The following is a 17757-nucleotide window of genomic DNA, read 5'->3' on the forward strand; positions in this document are numbered from 1 at the left end:
TCTGATTCACTTTAGAACTATTCTATAGCTTTTGTGTGAGATCTGGACTTTTCTTGGTTTTATTTCATCACCAGCTCTGTTTACGATCCTATGAACCCAGTGACCTCATGTTCAAGTTGCTTTTTCACTTTCACGAAATACTTTCCTCAAAAGGAAACAAGTGGGCCCCGGGGGAAAATTTACCTCCCATTTTCTCAGAATAAGACCTATTCAAGTCTTAGACCTGATCCAGTTTTGTTCATTTTTTAATTTGCTGGTTTCTGGGCCACCCTAGTCAGGTCCTGATTTAACAAAATGCTCCACAGGATGGCGACATCCTATGAAAAGAGACAGAAAATCCCGAGGAACCAGAACAAGCCCCAACTAGACGATAGTTCTCCCTTCTCTAGCCACCGGGATTCATTCCATCTGTCTTTGTGGAATTAACAGAAGAAGCGAAGAAACAAGATTAACTTGTTAATTTAAAATGTTTATCTTTGGTTTCTGTACAGTTGGGGAGTAGTCTCTAGAGGGTCTTGGATCTCGCTGCGCATGCTCCACGGGAGAGACTAAGGGCAACCTGCCGCGACCACTGCAGTACCACCCCCCCCCGCCCCTCTCCTCCCCTCCGCTGAACCAGTAATCTCTCGGATTGAGACGACTCCCTCTCAGTTACTTTTATTTTATTTCATTATCATTCCTTTCCTCTCTCCCCTCTACTCCTTTCCTCCAAGTGGGGAAGTCTCAGGTTATCTCAAAATGCTGCTATGTGCTTGCAACTTGAGGATGGTTGGTGGATAGAACATTGGGCCTGGAGACAGGAGAGTTTTCATTCAAATCCAACATCTGTCATTTAGTAGCCTAATGACCCTGGGAAAGTCATTCAATCCATTAATGCCTCAATTCCTCATTTGTAAAATCTGGACACATTCACTATCTCTGCAAAGTGAATCCCATGAACAAAAAGTTCTTAAGGTCTTGTAGATCTTGGATCGAACTAAACAACAAACTTTGCAATCTGGCAAAAAGAGAGCCACCCTCTGCCAGCAAGTTATTTAACAGTAAATTACTCAGCTACTTGAAGTCCATTACCTCTTCATTTTTTCTTCCAGGATCGCTTCTGAATGCTGGGGCATGAGAGCAGAGTCTGACTGAGTTGATAGTTGTGATCTAGGAGAGATGTTAAGAGGCCTGGGAATCCAAAAAAATGAATTACCTTCTCCCAAAAGGGAGTTCCACTCTTTTGTGAAATCCCCTCAGGTCCTCACAAAGAAAGGTTAAATCAGTTTTAAAGAAGTCATTTGGAATTTTTCTTTTGGGCTGTTTCATTTTTTCTCACCACTGTCCTAGCCCAAGAAATTTCTCTTTCTTTCCTTAGACCACTCCAGCAACTCTTCAGGAATCTGAAAAGGAGAATATGGAGATGACCAGAATACTGAAATGAGACAACTTTAGAAGAGCAAGAGGAGAACAAATGGAGGTACCTACCTGTGAATTTTTTTTAATTAAGAAAGGGAGAGCAAGGGAGGAGCCAATGATAAAGATGAGAGAATTGAGACAGTTATAGACTGGAGAAAATGGAGGTGACATCAAAAGAGCATTAAAAAAAAGAGATTGGTCTTAACAATGAATTCTACCATTTCATGAGAGATTGGTGGAAAAGTAGAGGGTGGCAGATGATGTCAAATTGATGTGAGATAGGAAGAAGTAAAATTCTTTTTTAATATACTCTTTTTGGGGGGGGAGGGGTGAAGAAGGAGATGAGATCCTCAGCTAAGAAAGAATGGGTAGGAAATGGTGTAGGAGGTTTCAGGACAGAAGATAAGGTATGAAATAGCTGTTCTAGTCAGGGGGATGAGCAATTTATTGGAGAGAATTGTCTACTGCGAGTACACCCAGTCAACATAGTTTCATGACTTCCTCCAGCTCCATTCATATAGTAGATAATGAGAACAACCCAGGGTTAATATTTAGCAAGAAGTTGAAAGGTCAAGGGGTAGGAAGGAAGAGGGTATAGTCAGTGTAGATGGCTGGGAAAATACTGCAGGATATAGATTACACTGAATAAAAAGAACAAGGTTAGTTGCAAGGAATAGGAAAAGATGGAATAAGAAAAGATTAGATTGAATAAGAAATTTAGAAATTCCATGGAAGTGGAAATGATATGACCATCCTTGTATGTAGCTAAAATTGATTGGCATTCACTGAGTTTAAGAGAGTAAGGAAATGGGAAGTTGAGTTGTTTGAGGAAGCATCAATATTTCTATTGAAGTCTTCCAGTTTGAAAGTAGGAGTTGGACAAGAAGAGGATGTGAACTATACACTGAAGCACTTAGTTCAAGTACAATGAAGAGAAAAATTTTGGAATACATATTTCGAAATGAAAAAGAGAATGACTTAAAACCAACTATAATCCTACTGTGGAGGGAGAGAAGGAAGACATTAGCAGAATATCATTCTTGAGAAAAAGATCAGAACTAGGTGTAATCTTAGAAGTATCAATATAATAAAGAACCAAAAATAAATACAACTAAATAATAAAGAATAAAGAAATAAATGATGATGAAACACATTTTAACAGAAGAGATGTGTCCCTTCAAAATCACACTGCCTTCCATGGCCACAGAGAATATGCATACAAACACAGGGTTTATGTTTTTATTTTAAGTGGGGAAAAGTGGGGGGGAGACTATATTATGGAAGAAATTAGGAAAAAAACAGCAAGAACTTATTATTTTTGCATAAATGAGGTCTTCAAAGTTACATAGAGAGAAGGGAGAAGGGGTGTAAATGGCAGATTAAAGGCAGTTGCCCTGTTAAACTCTCCCAAATTTAAAATAATGCCTCAAATCAAAATTTGAAGTAGCAGCACCAACAAAGGTTGGAATGAGGCATTGTTCTAACCTAAGAAAAGACAGAGGGCAGATCTCAGGATCACACTATCTTGGAAGCATCAAAAACTTGCAGAACTTCAAAACTGGCTCTGAAAAGAGCAACACAAAATACTCTGAAGCTTGGGCCAGTGCTTCTGCTCTATCATGTGAGCAGAATTCAACCTTAAAATAAAGTTCAAAATTTTAAAAATGAGATCACAACAAGTTACTATGGTGACAGAGAAGAAAAGACAGAAACTCAGAAGAAGGCAACAATATGAAAACAGCTACTAAAAAAGCCTCAAAGCTAATTGCATCCAAACCCAATAAGAATTCCTAAAAGAGTTAAAGAAAGTTTAAAACTCAGTAGAACAATTGGAAAATGAAATGAGAGGGATGCAAGAAAATTATGGAAAGAAAATTAACAACTTATAAAAGAGGCACAAAAATTTTAAAAATTAGTTAAGTTAGGAAGAAAATGAGTAGAGAGAAATGCCAGGAGCAGGTGGGGAAAGGGAGTAAATTATAGAGGATTTTAAATGTCAGAGTATTTTGGATGTCTTATGGAAGAAATAGAAAACAACTGGAGTTTATAAGTAGTGGAAGATTCCATGGGTGTGGCACATTGCATAATATTTTCAGATTTTAAAAAATATATTATTCATTTTTCCTTATTTTGTGCTTAAAAATGTCTTTAAAATGAGTCAGACTTCTAGGGGAATGGATTCAAGGGGAAACTTGAGTAATGTAAAAAACAATTTTTCAAAAAAATAAAAACAATCCTGAGGTTTCAATACACACTTAGCTAATTTTAAAAGTTGACTAGAGATAGAAATAATCAAGGGAGGATAAGGAGTACAGAAAGATAAAGACACTAGTACATTGTTGAAGAGCCTTTGAATTGAAATACTCATTCTGGAAATCAATTTAGAATTGTGCAAATGTCCATACTATTTGAAACTGAGATTCTGACACTAGGCATGTACACCAAGGAAGTCAATAAAAAAAGAAAGATTTTAGATATAACAAAAAAAATTTACAAAAAAATTCTTTTAAATATTTACATCTGGAGATGAAATGATGCCCATCTATTTTGGCAGAACAGCTAAACAAACCATAATATATTAATGACATTTAACATTATTTTGTAGTAAAAAATGACAAATATGATTAAATCAGAGAAGCATTAAAAGACATTTAAGAGGGGCAGCTAGGTGGCGCAGTGGATAAAGCACTAGCCCTGGAGTCAGGAGTACCTAGGTTCAAATTCCATCTCAGACACTTAATAATTACCTAGCTGTGTGGCCTTGGGCAAGCCACTTAACCCCATTGCCTTGCAAAAAAAAAAAAGAAAGAAAGAAAAGAAAAGACATTTAAGAACTAATACAAAATGAAATAAGTTCCTACTTATATATGATGACTACAACAATGAAAATAGAGCAAAAAAAACTTAAATAGAATGCTAAAAAAATTAAAGAACAAGTTTGGTCACAAAGAGGAGCCATGTGAAGGCACATGAACTTGCTCCTTTGCAGAGGTTCAAGGGTTGGAATATCACTTATGAAACCATTTTTTTTCCAATATGTTGATTGGTTTTGCTAAGTTTTTTCATCTTATTCCTCTTAAAAATATTTGTTAAAATGGAAGGCACATTAGAAGGGGGAGGAATATAGGTGATGAGAATCAAAGGAATATAATAAAAGAAATCAATAAAAATCCATCATTTTTTCTATACCATTGGACTTTGTCTGGAATTAGTGCTTGAATCCATCAAGGGTAACTAGGTATTTTTTTTAAATGACCTTTTTGCTTTTTCCTGGCTGTCAGTTGCCTTTCCAAAGGCAAACTTTCCAAAAACAAAGAATACATTAGTTATGTTTTTCTGAATTGTCAGTTTTTATCATCCCATATGCTAATAAGCATCAGTCTTATCCTTTTTTTTGAGATTTTTTCTTTTCTCCAATATTACTATGTAATACCTTCTCTGAGTTCTCTTTCATAACCCATAAGATACTCACAAATACACAGGTACCAGTAGAATAACTAACTTCTAATTTCTCAATGTGATAATAAGGGACAGAGAGTTTCTAGTAGTGAGGATCCTGAGCCCCTACACTGTGTACATACCATTATTAGTTGGAAACAGTTGGACTCCATTAGTTTTTAGGAAAGGGATTTATTTTTAAATTTTTTTTAACTTATTTAAGGCAATGGGGTTAAGTGACTTGCCCAAGGTCACACAGCTAGGCAATTAGTGTCTGAGGTCTGATTTGAACTCAGGGCCTCCTGACTCCAGGGCCGGTGCCCCTTGTTTACTTATAAGATGTTATCAAATTGGTATAAAATATTTGACACTAAATAGTCTAACACCTTGGACCCACAAGGTCCTTGAGGTGAGTTCACGCAAAGTGCAGTGGTAGTAAGACATATATGAGAATGTGTATGTTGCAAGAATCACTCCTCCCCCTTTAAATCCTTGAGAGCGCTCATGAAATTCCCTTTACATGTACTTCTCTACTGATGGGTCATCCATTACTACGTCAGGCAGTTCCATTGTTGCTAGGCTGGGCTATTTCTCAGTTGGTTGTAACATTTTTCTGCTGGATTACTCCACTGCTACTAGTACTTTCTTCTTTCCCCTTCCCTGTCTCCACTGGCATTTTCTCTGGCAGTTCTTTTGATAACCAGTAGTCTAGACTGCTCAGCTTCTACCTGTAATCATTGTAGATATTGTATATCCATGGTTTGATGCCTGGACAAATCCATATTAGTGTTGCTTCTTGGTCACACCTGACTCCTGTAGCTGTTTCAACATTTGTTGAATTTTACAGCTAATACAACATAAAAATACTTGGGAGTCTATTTGCCAAGGCAAACTCAGAAACTCTATGAATAAAACATTTTTCACACAAATAAAATCCAATCTAAATAATTGGGCAAATATCAACTGCTCATGGATAGGCCAAGGTAATATAATAAAAATTACAATTCTACCTAAATTAAGCAATTTATTTAGTGCCTTTACAATCAAACTTCCAAAAAATCACTTTAGTGAGTTAGAAAAAATGTAACTAAATTTATATGGAAAAAAATGCAAAAGAAGGTGGCTTAGCCTTACTAGATCTAATATTGTATCATAAAGCATCAGTCATCAAAACTGGTACTGGCTAAGAAATAGAATGGTGGACCAGTAGAATAGATTAGGTACAAAAGAGACAGCAAGAAATGAATATAGTGATCTACTGTTTGATAAACCCCAAAGAGTCCAGCTTCTAGGATAAGAACTCACTCTTCAATAAAAACTGCTGGGAAAAACTGAAAGATAGTATGGCAAAAACTAGGATTAGACCAATATCCCATACCCCATACCAAGATAAGATCAAAATGGGTACAGAATTTAGACATAAAAGATAATATTATAAGCAAGTTATAATTTGTCAGACCAAGGTTTGTGACCAAGGAAGAGATAGAGAACATTATAAAAAACAAACTGGATAATCTTGATTACATTAAATTAAAAAGCTTTTTCACAAACAAAACCACTATAACCAAGATCAAAAAAAAATGTAACAAATTGGGGAACTATTTTTACAACTAGTATTTCTTACAAAGGACTCATTTCTAAAATATATAGATAAGTGAGTCAAATTTATAAAAAAAAAAAAGCTATTCCTCAATTGACCAATTGCAAAGGCAATTTTCAGATGAAGAAATCAAAGCTATCTATAGTCATATGAAAAATTGCTCTAAATCATTGCTGATTAGAGAAATGCAAATTAAAGCACCTCAAGGGTAACATCTCACACCTCTCAGATTGGTCAATATGACCAGAAAGGATAACGATCAATGTTGGAGAGAATGTGGGAAATCTGGGACACTAATGCATTATTGGTGGATTTGTGAACCAATTCAACCTTTCTGAAGAGAAATTTGGAATTATGCCCAAAGGGCAATAAAAAGTGCATACTTTTTGATCCATCAATACCACTACAGGGTCTATATCCTGAAGAGTTCACAAAAAAGTATAACATGTACAAAAGTATTTATAGCAGCTCTATTTGTAGTGGCAAAGAATTAGAAATCAAGGGGATGTCCATCAATTGTAGAATGGCTGAACAAATTGTGGTTATATGTATGTGATGGAATACTATTGTTCTATTAGAAAACAGGAGGGATGGAATTTCAGAGAAGCTTGGAAAAACTTGCATGAATTGATGCTCAGTTTGATGAGCAGAACCAGAACATTGTACACTTTGACAACAACATGGGGTGAATATCAACCTTGATGGATATCTAACTCCATTAGTGCAATGATCAGGGACAATTTTAGGGGATCTATGTTAGAGGATATCATTTGTATCCAGAGAAGGAACTATGGAGTTTAAACAAAGACCAAGATTATTATCTTCATATTTTTTTAAAAGTTGTCTTATGTATTACATAATTTTGCTAGCTCTAATATTTTCTTTCTTCCATATGGATATGTTTTTTCTCTCAACCAACACATTCAATTTTGATCTATGCTTATCATAGAAACAAATGTAAAGATTACATCAAATTGCCTTCTGTTGGGAGGGAGGGAGGGAAGGGGGAAAAATTGTAAAATTCAAAACCTTGTAAAAAAATGATTGCAAAAAACCTACTATATACTATTGTATATAATTGTATTGTTACATATATATAATAGTATATAATTGGAAAACAATGTTTATATAATTAAAAAAGAATTTTACAACTGAGAGTGGTCAGAAGTGGGACCATAGTCACACAGTCATCTAAGTATTCCCCTCTTGAAATAATGTTTACCTTAGATCAGGAAAGAACTCAGTCAAAGACATGAATATATAACTTAATGGATTTAGTCAATTGAATCTCTGTCATTTAACCTACCAAAGTTTCCCTTCTCAGTCAAAGAAGAAAGTAGATATACAATATTTTAATAAATAAATAAAGTTTAACTTTCAAAATACTCCATACAATGGATCCTCAGTTCACATTTTCATCATATAATAACAGTTCCTGAGTTACTTATGCCCAAAAGTCAACTCCCTAAAGGTTCACTTGTGTTGAGACCAAGCAAGAGTAACTGTTCAAGGACAGAAAATCTATTCATGTTTTAAGGACTGATTTATTGGTCATTACTTTACATTATAACTTTAAAAACTCTTTTTTTCGGGGCGGAGCCAAGATGGTGACAAGAACAGATCATATCTTAGGCACTCTCTCATAAATCTTTGAAACTAAGGACTTTAAATTTTCGAGAGACAGAACCCACAGAGGGACCTAATGAGGCAGTTCTCCTACTCAAGGTAACCTGGAAAAGAGCAGAAACGCTCTGCTCCCCGGGGTTGGAGGGGCAGCCCGCCAGATGGGTGGCCCGCCAGAGTGAAAGAACTTCAGCCTCCTGGAGGCAGCCCCAGGGCGCTGGGAGCCCGGCTAACAGCAATGGGGTAGTTTCCTGAGTTACACTCTGGGGAGCACTGAGCACAAATTGGGGGAACAGCAGGGACCTCTTCCAGAGCGAGCACGTGAAGCCCAGCCCTCAGGGCACACAGCTAGCAGAGTGGACAGAACAGCCCAGATCCAGGAATGGAAGCAGGCAGAGCCAATAAGCAGGAGCCCCCAGGGCATGAGCTCACTGAACCTAGGGAGGCGAGTGGAGAGAGAGACTGCAGAGCTCTGTCCTCTGCCCCTAGAATAGGACTCTGGGGCTCAAAACACATTCAGGCCCTGATCGCAGTCTAGGCCCCCCCATAAAACAGCAGGGCCCCCCCCCACCTCAGCCCCATGGCAGAGGGGGGTGCATATGGTCATTCACAGACCAGGAGGGAAGATGGAGCCTCACACACTGAGACTCTTGTGGGAGAGTCCCAAAAGCTCAGGAAGCACCCCAAAACCAGGCTCAGGCTGGGAAAATGAGCAAGCAGAGAAACAAGAGGAGCACCATTGAGAAATACATTATCTCTGATCCCAAGAAGGATCAATATACTCAGTCTGAAGATGAGGAAGCACAAGCTCCCGCATCTAAAGACTCCAAGAGAAACAGAAATTGGGCTCAGGCTCTGACAGAGTTCAAAAAAGACTTTGAAAATCAAATGAGGGAGTTAGAAAAAAAAACTGGGAAAAGAAATGAGACAGATTGGGGGGTGGGGGTCCAGCCTCCGTGGAGTCCTTGGAACTTGACAGGAGGGATAGAGTCGGCAAAATGAGTTGAATCAACAAGTGGGTAAAGTCAGGAGCAGGTTGACTGACTGTCAGCTGCTTAGATTTATTTTTATAGTCTTAGAATCATATGAAACAAGCAAACTAAAATCATTTCCTTGGTTACAAAAGTATACAATTTTCATCATTAATCACATAGTTCATATGGTTACAAGTTTGATCATGTAGTGGTTACAAGTGTGATTATCAATCATGTAATTAATTTTCTTGTCCCTGCTCAGACCGTGATGACCTCAACCTGCCTGTTGCCTAGTTTGTTGCTGCATAGTAAAGTTATTGATTAAACAGAACTTTCCTTAGAATAATCTTTGATATAATTTGTTTAATGGAATGCTTCTATGTTTTTGTACCGCATATGTAATGTTTTCGATATGCTCCCTTGACAACCTATAGTGAGGGTAATTATGTTTGTCCACCTGTCTTTTTATTCTTTGCCAATAAACTAAGGCTGTTAAGAGTTCACATATTGGTTACCTATACTAACTATTCTCTCACCATCTTTATCATATATTCCTATGTATGATAAGGGGGGCAAAACTGTTAATTTCCCTGGAATTCTATCTGACCCATCTTGTATCTGGTTTCCCTATATATATTCTGACATCTCCCTGGAACTCCCAGTGCTGTGTCTTCCAAAGATTTCATAATGCTGAAGCCTTTTGTATGTCTCAGGGAGAGGCAGTCCTGTTAAATTTGGACAGAGTTCACAATCTGATTTATTCAAGGAATTTCTTTGAAATCCTTCCTTTATAGTCATTCCACTATTAGGATGAGTAAGTTTTGCAATCAATAATAGACCTATAAATATGGGTATACATGGAATCCCTATATATATTGAAGAAGGAAATGTTGTTCCATCAGGCAGTATGACTGCCCTGAGTCTTCTTGCCACGACTGTGTCAAACAGCTTAGAGACCCTGGCTCCCAACAAGAGATGCAGGAAAAACATGAAAATGATGTCAGGAGCCTAGTCAAGGAAATCCAAAAAAATGCTGAAGAAAATAGCATGCTAAAAACCAGCTTAGGTCAAATGGATTAAACAGTTTGAAAACTTATTGAGGAGAAAACTTTTTTTTTTAGTTTTTGCAAGGCAATGGGGTAAAGTGGCTTGCCCAAGGCCACATGGCTAGGTAATTATTAAATGTCTGAGGCTGGATTTGAACTCAGTTACTCCTGACTCCAAGGCCAGTGCTCTATCCACTGCGCCACCTAGCCACCTGGCCACCCTCCGAAAAATTCTTCAAAAAGCAAAATTGGCCAGATGGAAAAAGAGATAAGAAAACTCTCTGAGGAAAACAAATCCTTCAAAGAATAGAACTCAAGGAGATTGCTGAATTTACAAGAAATCAGGACTCAATACTTCAAAACCAAAAAAATGAAAAATTGGAAGAAAATGTGAAACATCTCATTGAAAAAACAACTGATATGGAAAACAGATTTAGGAAAGATAATTTAAAAATTATTGGAATACCTGAAAGTCATGATCAGGAAAACAGCCTTGACATCATTTTCAAAGAATTACTACAGGAAAATTGCCCTGATATCCTAGAAGCAGAGGGCAAAACAGAAATGGAGAGAATCCACCAATCCCCCCAAGAAAGAGATCCCAAAAAACAACCCTTAGGAATATTATAGCCAAGTTCCAGAACTCCCAAGTCAAAGAGAAAATATTACAAGCAGTCAGAAGGACACAATTCACATATCATGGAGATGCAGTCAGGATCACATAGGACTTAGCAGCAATTACATTAAAAGCTCATAGGGCTTGGAATACAATATACCAGAAGGCAAATGAGCTTGGAATACAACCGAAAATCAACTACCCAGCAAAAATGAATGTCCTCTTCCAGGGAAAAAGATGGACTTTCAATGAACCAGGGGAATTTCAAATGTTCCTGTTGGAATGGCCAGAGCTGAACAGAAGGTTTGATCTTCAAATACAGGACTCAGGTGAAGCATAGAGATTGGAGGAGAAGGGGAAAATATGAGGGACTTAATGATGATGAACTGCATGTATTCCTGCATAGAAAAATGACACTCATAATACTCATATGAACCTTCTCAGTTAATAGAGCAGGTAGAAGGAGCTTTTATAGTTGAAGCACAGGAGAAAGCTGAATTTGAAGATAAAATATGGTGTAAAAATGGAGTCAATTGAAAAAAGGGAAATGAAATGAGAGAAAGAAAAAGGAAAGGGGGGAATAGGCCAAGATATCTCATATTATAAGATTTTTCTTTATTACAATGAGCTATTGCAATGGTATGGAAGGGGGGAAGGCAAGGGGGAATGAGGGAATCTTCGCTCTCATCAGAGGTGGCTAGGAGAGGAGACAGCATATATACTCAATGGGGTATAGGCATCTGGAGTAAGAAGAAAAGGGGAGGACAGGGGGAAGGGGGGGATGTGAGTGATGGAGGAGAGGATGGACCATGGGGGGGGGAGAGTGGTCATATATAACACATTTTTTTTTTTACTTCTTGCAAGGGGCTGGGATTGGATGGCCTGTCCAGGACCATTGGGCCAGGTGGATGCTGGGCCTAAGGGGTGGTAGTGGGGCTCAGGGCCTCTTGGCCCCAGAGCCAGGGATCTGTCTGCTGCGCCACTCAGCTACCCTACAGCAGAGTCAGAGTGAAAGGAGAGAGGAAATATAGTACATGGTAGTGGAGAAATACAAAAGGGGGAAGTTGCGATCAGCAATGGCAACGTTGGAAAAATATGGAAGTAACTTTTGCAATGGACTTATCATAAAGAATGTGATCCGCCCACGACAGAGTTGTGGGTGTTGGAACAAAGACTGAAGCACATTTTTTATTATTATTATTTTGGGGGGTGCAGGGCAAATGGGGCTGGGTGGCCTGCCTGGGGCCGCATAGCAAGGTGATTGTTGGGTGTCTGAGGCCAGATTTGGACCCGGGTGCTCCTGGCTCAAGGGCCAATGCTCTGTCTGCCACCCAGCCACCCCTACTATCATTACTATTTTATTTTATTTTGGGTCTTTTTTTCTTTTTCTTTTTTTTTGGTTTTTGCAGGGTAGTGGGGTTGGGGTGGCTTGCGTGTCACACAGCTGGGTGATTGTTGGGTGTATGGGGCCGGATATGGGCTCAGGTGCTCCTGGCTCCAGGGTGGTGTTCCGTCCATTGCACCACCTGGCCATACCTACAATTATTACTATTATTTTTTTAATTTTAATTTTTTTTCTCTCCCCTTTACTTTATCACTCAAGCAAGTCTATATTTTGGGGGAGGAAGGGGGTATTCTGTTTACTCTTAAACAAGAATCCTTTGAAGTTATCTTCTAACTCTAACCCCCATACTCCTAAATTCTTGAATGATGCCACATAGGATTCTCATTAGCCAGGTGTCAGTATATTAGCCATGAACAGGAGTGAGTCCAGGGTTGGAAGTGAAAGCTGCTTATGAGGTGAACTCTGGGGTACACATAGAATAGTGAAGCTATTTTAGAAGGATCCTTAAATACAATCTAATCCAATCCTCTTATTTTACAGATGATGAAACTATGAAAGAATTTCCCTAACGCTAGGAAAATATAAATTCCCAAAATCTGTAAGGAAAGAGAATATCAAGAGGATTCCAATACATATATATATATATATATATATATATATATGAATATGTATATGTATGTATATAATATGCATCAGTATTAGAGGGAGAGTATAGCCTAGTAGAGAGGTTTCAACCAATCAAATGACACTGACATTTACCTACAGAATTCATTTATTACTTAGCCCTCTTAAAACTAAGTTCATAAAACTAAATCTTAACCTTCTAGATGCTTTTCTCCCTTTACCTACTCAAGTCAATTAAAGCATTTTCTTCAATAATCTCCAATTCTTCAATTCTCATCAGTGCCAACACTGTTTACTCAAAATACCCTTGCAACTCTGTCCTTACAGGAATGAACTTGCTTTTTTTCCATCAATTCCAGAACTAATGAATGTATTTTCAGATGGCTGTAGTCCTAGTGGGCTGGTCAAAACACCCTTGCATTTTAAATAGCTCTAGCCCTGGAGGATAAAAGACTGTGCTTGTGCAAAGCTAGATAACCTCAGCTGGGCTGGATAACCATGACAACCCTCTGGGCAAGACAAATCTGGCACATAATATTTTAATAAATAAACAAAGTTTAGCTTTCAAAAAACTCCATGTAAAGGATCTTAAGGCCACATTTTCTGAGCTTCTGTGGGAGTTCAGGGACATTTCATCACTTGTTCCCTAGCTACCTACAAATATTTTTATAAATAAATTGTGTTTGATTTCCTTTGTGTCAAAGAATGCTTAGAAAGAGCCTTTGAATTTCAAATTCTTGGTTGGCTGATCCAATGCCTCAGACTTCTCCAAAAGGTATTTCTTGAAGGGAGAATCCAGGCTTAGGGAAACGCCAAAGGGATTACTGGAGCCAAATTCATGGAATGCTGAAGCTGGAATGAACTTTAGACTTCATCATCTCCAATTACTTCATTTTACAGGTGAGAAAACTGAGAACCCCCAAAAAAGAAGTGATTAGACTAGGGCCAAATCAGTAGTTAACTGGCAGTGCTGAAATGAAAACATAGACCTTCTGACTGTATTTTCTTTCCATTGCACCATGCTAGCAGGTAACTTATCAGATCCTAAACTTAGTGAAATTAGAGAAGGCACCTAGGGGCATAGTGGATAGAGCTCCAGCCCTGGAGTCAGGAGGTCTTGTGTTCAAATCCAACCTCAGATGCTTAATACTTCCTTAACTGTGTGACCTTAGATAAGTCAATTAAACTCCATTTAAATCTTGCAAAAACAAAAACAAAAAGTTTAGTGGAATTAGAAAGGATTTTGCCAGTGAGTACTCCCTTCTTTCTAACTTGCCTCAATCTGTATTAACTTGTTTGTGCTTTCTTTTGTAGGAGAAAGAGGAAATTTTATTTTACACTTTATTTTAATGCTTGACTACTTTGCCCTTTGAAATCATTTCTGCCATTCTGCATTCTAAAACTACATTCTAAAATTAAGAGACTCTGTTTTTCTAGAAGACAAGAGGAAACTGTTTTCTTTTTTTTAAGAAACTGATCCACACTGGGGCAGCTAGGTGGCACAGTGGATAAAGCACCGGCCTGGAATAAGGAGTACCTGGGTTCAAATCCAGTCTCAGACACTTAATAATTAGCTAGCTGTGTGGCCTTGGGCAAGCCACTTAACCCCCTTTGCCTTGCAAAAACAAAACAAAAAATAAAACCTAAAAAAAAAAAAAGAAACTGATCCACAGTAAAGATCACTTGAAGATTAATAAAGTAAGCAGTACTAAAATGATAAAAATGACAATACTATCAAAGTTAACTTACTGATTTAATACTGCACCAATCAACTGCCCAAGCGGTACTTTACAGAGCCATTTGGGGGAACAAAAAATATAGCATATTGGGAGAAATAATGAAATGAAGGAATGAAAGAGAAATTAGCACTTTCAGAACTCCATATTATAAGTACCAATCATCAAAACCATTTGTCATTAGAAAATATAATATTAAGTATTCTGGTTCACACAACAAAAAATCTTTTCTCCAATTCTTGCAACCTCTCCAAACTTTCCAAAAATATAAATTATGTGCAAAAAGATAAATCAATTCCAGTTTTCTCCATAGTTGAAGACACTAAGAACCCTACTGTAGCATTACCTAATTATCTAACATCAAAGAAATGTAATCTCAGTTCCTAATGTGCTCACTCAGCAGCCCCTCCTAATAAATCAGTATTCTCTGACAAGGTCATACAAACTGACCTATGAATTTACAATAGAATCAAGTTTTACCTTCACCCCAACCTGTTCTTCCTGAGATGACAGTGTGTTGTATTGAAAAAGTGCTCAGCAAGAGAACTTAAGAACAGAGGGACCTGGGCAGGATGCCAGTATGAGTTCAAGGCTCTAGAAAGTCTGAAGAAAAGGAGTGGCCTGAGGCCACTTCTATCCCCTTTAAGTCACTTTAGGCAGAAACTAAGGCTAGTGAATCATGAATTAATTGGTCATTATGGGAGGGAGAAGAGACAACTTTGAAATCAGGAAAACACAAAAAAAGGGGAAGGAATCAGAAAGTGTGATAGAAAAAAGACTGAAATTACTAAATTTCTCACTCGAAATTATCTCAACTAAAGGCTTTTAGCATAAGCAGATAAATCAATAGGAAAGATATTGATAACAATAAGGAATGTGGTTTTTAGATCACCATAATGAGTCTAAACATATCTGAATATTGTTGTAAGACAAAGGGAAATTAATCAACATGTGCTGAGTCAGAAGGCCTTATGGATTCCTTTATATAAAACTTTTAAAAGTTTTGACATGTTCCTGATTTTTTACATGTAACCTGAGTCCCAATGCCTTCTATTATGAGACTCCCTCCTTATTTTTGGAGATCAATGTCTTGCAACTGTGTGAAGGGCAAGGCAGAGATGTCTAGAACTAGAGAACTAGAGAAAGGAGAGGTTCAGTCTCTTCTAGCTCTTGAGTATCTTTATATTCTTCAATGTCTTCAAACTCTGTAATTGCTTCAAGCACCTCGGGTACCTCAGAGTTTCAAGACTAAATCAGCTGGGGGCAGCTAAGTGGCACAGTGAATAGAGCACTGGTCCTAGAGTTGGGAGGACCTGAGTTCAAATCCAGCCTCATACACTTAATAATTACCTAGCTATGTGACCTTGGGCAAGTCTCTTAACCCCATTGCCTTGCATAAAAAAAAACTTAAAAAAAGAAAGACTAAATTAGCTATCTACATCTTTCCACCTCTATCCTGGCTCCAAAATTATACAGGTTCAAATTCCAGGGTTCCATGGAACTTATCTCTGGCCACTGAAACTGAAAAGGACAAACAATTCATAACATAAACATCTCTAGGTTCATTCCTCAGAGTCAAGACAAGGAAAAAATGCATCTCACAGGTTGAGTTCCTGGTGCCCATGCTATTGGTTAACTATGTTCTTCACCTTCTGATACAACAAATAAAAGACCAGATGAATGAGGCAAGAAAGAAGAATGACCAGCTTGGTCTTAATAGTTTTAAAGATGCAGACAATCAAAAAGAAGTTACCTCCCATCCATGTCCCTCTGGGACACAGAGAATGCTATGTGTAAGGCAATTGTGACATTCTCCAAAGGCCCCTTTAGTCATTTTCATGTTAGGAAAATTGGATACACCCATATGTTACAAACATTTTCAGATTCAGCATAACTAACAATATAATGATCTCATGTGAATGTGAACGCAACACATCTGTAGTTTATTTTTTTGTAATATATATATATATATATATATATATTTTTTTTAGGGGTTTTTTGCAAGGCAAACGGGGTTAAGTGGCTTGCCCAAGGCCACACAGCTAGGTAATTATTAAGTGTCTGAGACCGGATTTGAACCCAGGTACTCCTGACTCCAGGGCCGGTGCTTTATCCACTACGCCACCTAGCCGCCCCTGTAGTATATTTTTTAAAAGTTTTTTTTTTAATTAACAGACATCTATTTCTCTCCTTATCTCATTGGGGGAGAAAAGAGAGAAAAAAACAAATTTCTTGTAGCAAATGTACATGGACCAACAAAACAAATCCCCCTCATTGCACATATATGCATACTCACATGTCTCTTCCCATGTCCCTCCAATTCTATCACTTTTGGCAGAAAGTGCATAATGTTTTGTCATCAGTACTCTATGTATCCATAGAGTGTTTGCTTGTTTGTTTCTTTGTTTGCTTTGCATGTTGTTGAGTAAAATATATTTCTATATTTAATTCTGTATATGCCAGAACAGGTTCAAATTCACCTGCTCCTCCCTTTCTTTTTTTAGACATCTATTCATACACCCCAATTATAATTTCCTTATTCTTCACCTCCATTCCCATCTCTTCAGTATTTCTCTTCTCCTCCCTTTCCATTTCTCTTTTAAGATCAAGACATAGCAGAATCAGTCCCAGTTTTTCTATTTAATCTTCTATGTCCCCTAATGTGAAAAAAAAAAGTTTCAGAAGAGATCATCTCTCCACTCTAGAATATAAACCATTTGTCTTTGTTTAGTCACTTTTGATTGTTGTTGATGTCTATCTTTTTTTATATTTCTCTTGACTGTACTTCAAACTTTCTTTGCCTTTCTGGTGTTTGCATCAGGAATGTTTCGAAGTCCTCATTAAAGGTGTTATAGGGGGCAGTTAGGTGGTGCAGTGGATAGTGGCCCTGGAGTAAGGAAGACCTGAGTTCGTATCTGGCATCATACATTTAATAATTGCCTAGCTGTGTGACCTTGGGCAAGTCACTTAACCCCATTGCCTTAAATTTTTTTTAAAAGAAGATGCTTTAATGGCTCTGGAGTCAGAAGTACCTGGGTTCAAATCCGGTCTCAGACACCTAATAATTACTTGGCTGTGTGGCCTTGGACAAGCCACTTAACCCCATTTGCCTTGCAGAAACCCACCCCCAAAACAAAAAAAAACAACAACAAAACAACAACAAAAAAAAGGTGCTTTAAGATTATAAAAAAAATTTTGGTGAGTTATTCTTGTAAGCCTATATTTACCACCCTTTGGAATGTTATATTCCAAAATTTCTTAAGATTCTATTCCTTTACAGTGGTTAAGTTCTAAATCTTGTGTGATTCTAACTAAAAGTATTTGGTATCTGAATTCTTTCTATCTGGCTTCTTGAAG

The sequence above is a fragment of the Macrotis lagotis genome, chromosome 2 (assembly GCF_037893015.1).
Source record: "Macrotis lagotis isolate mMagLag1 chromosome 2, bilby.v1.9.chrom.fasta, whole genome shotgun sequence".
Lineage (NCBI taxonomy): Eukaryota > Metazoa > Chordata > Mammalia > Peramelemorphia > Peramelidae > Macrotis > Macrotis lagotis.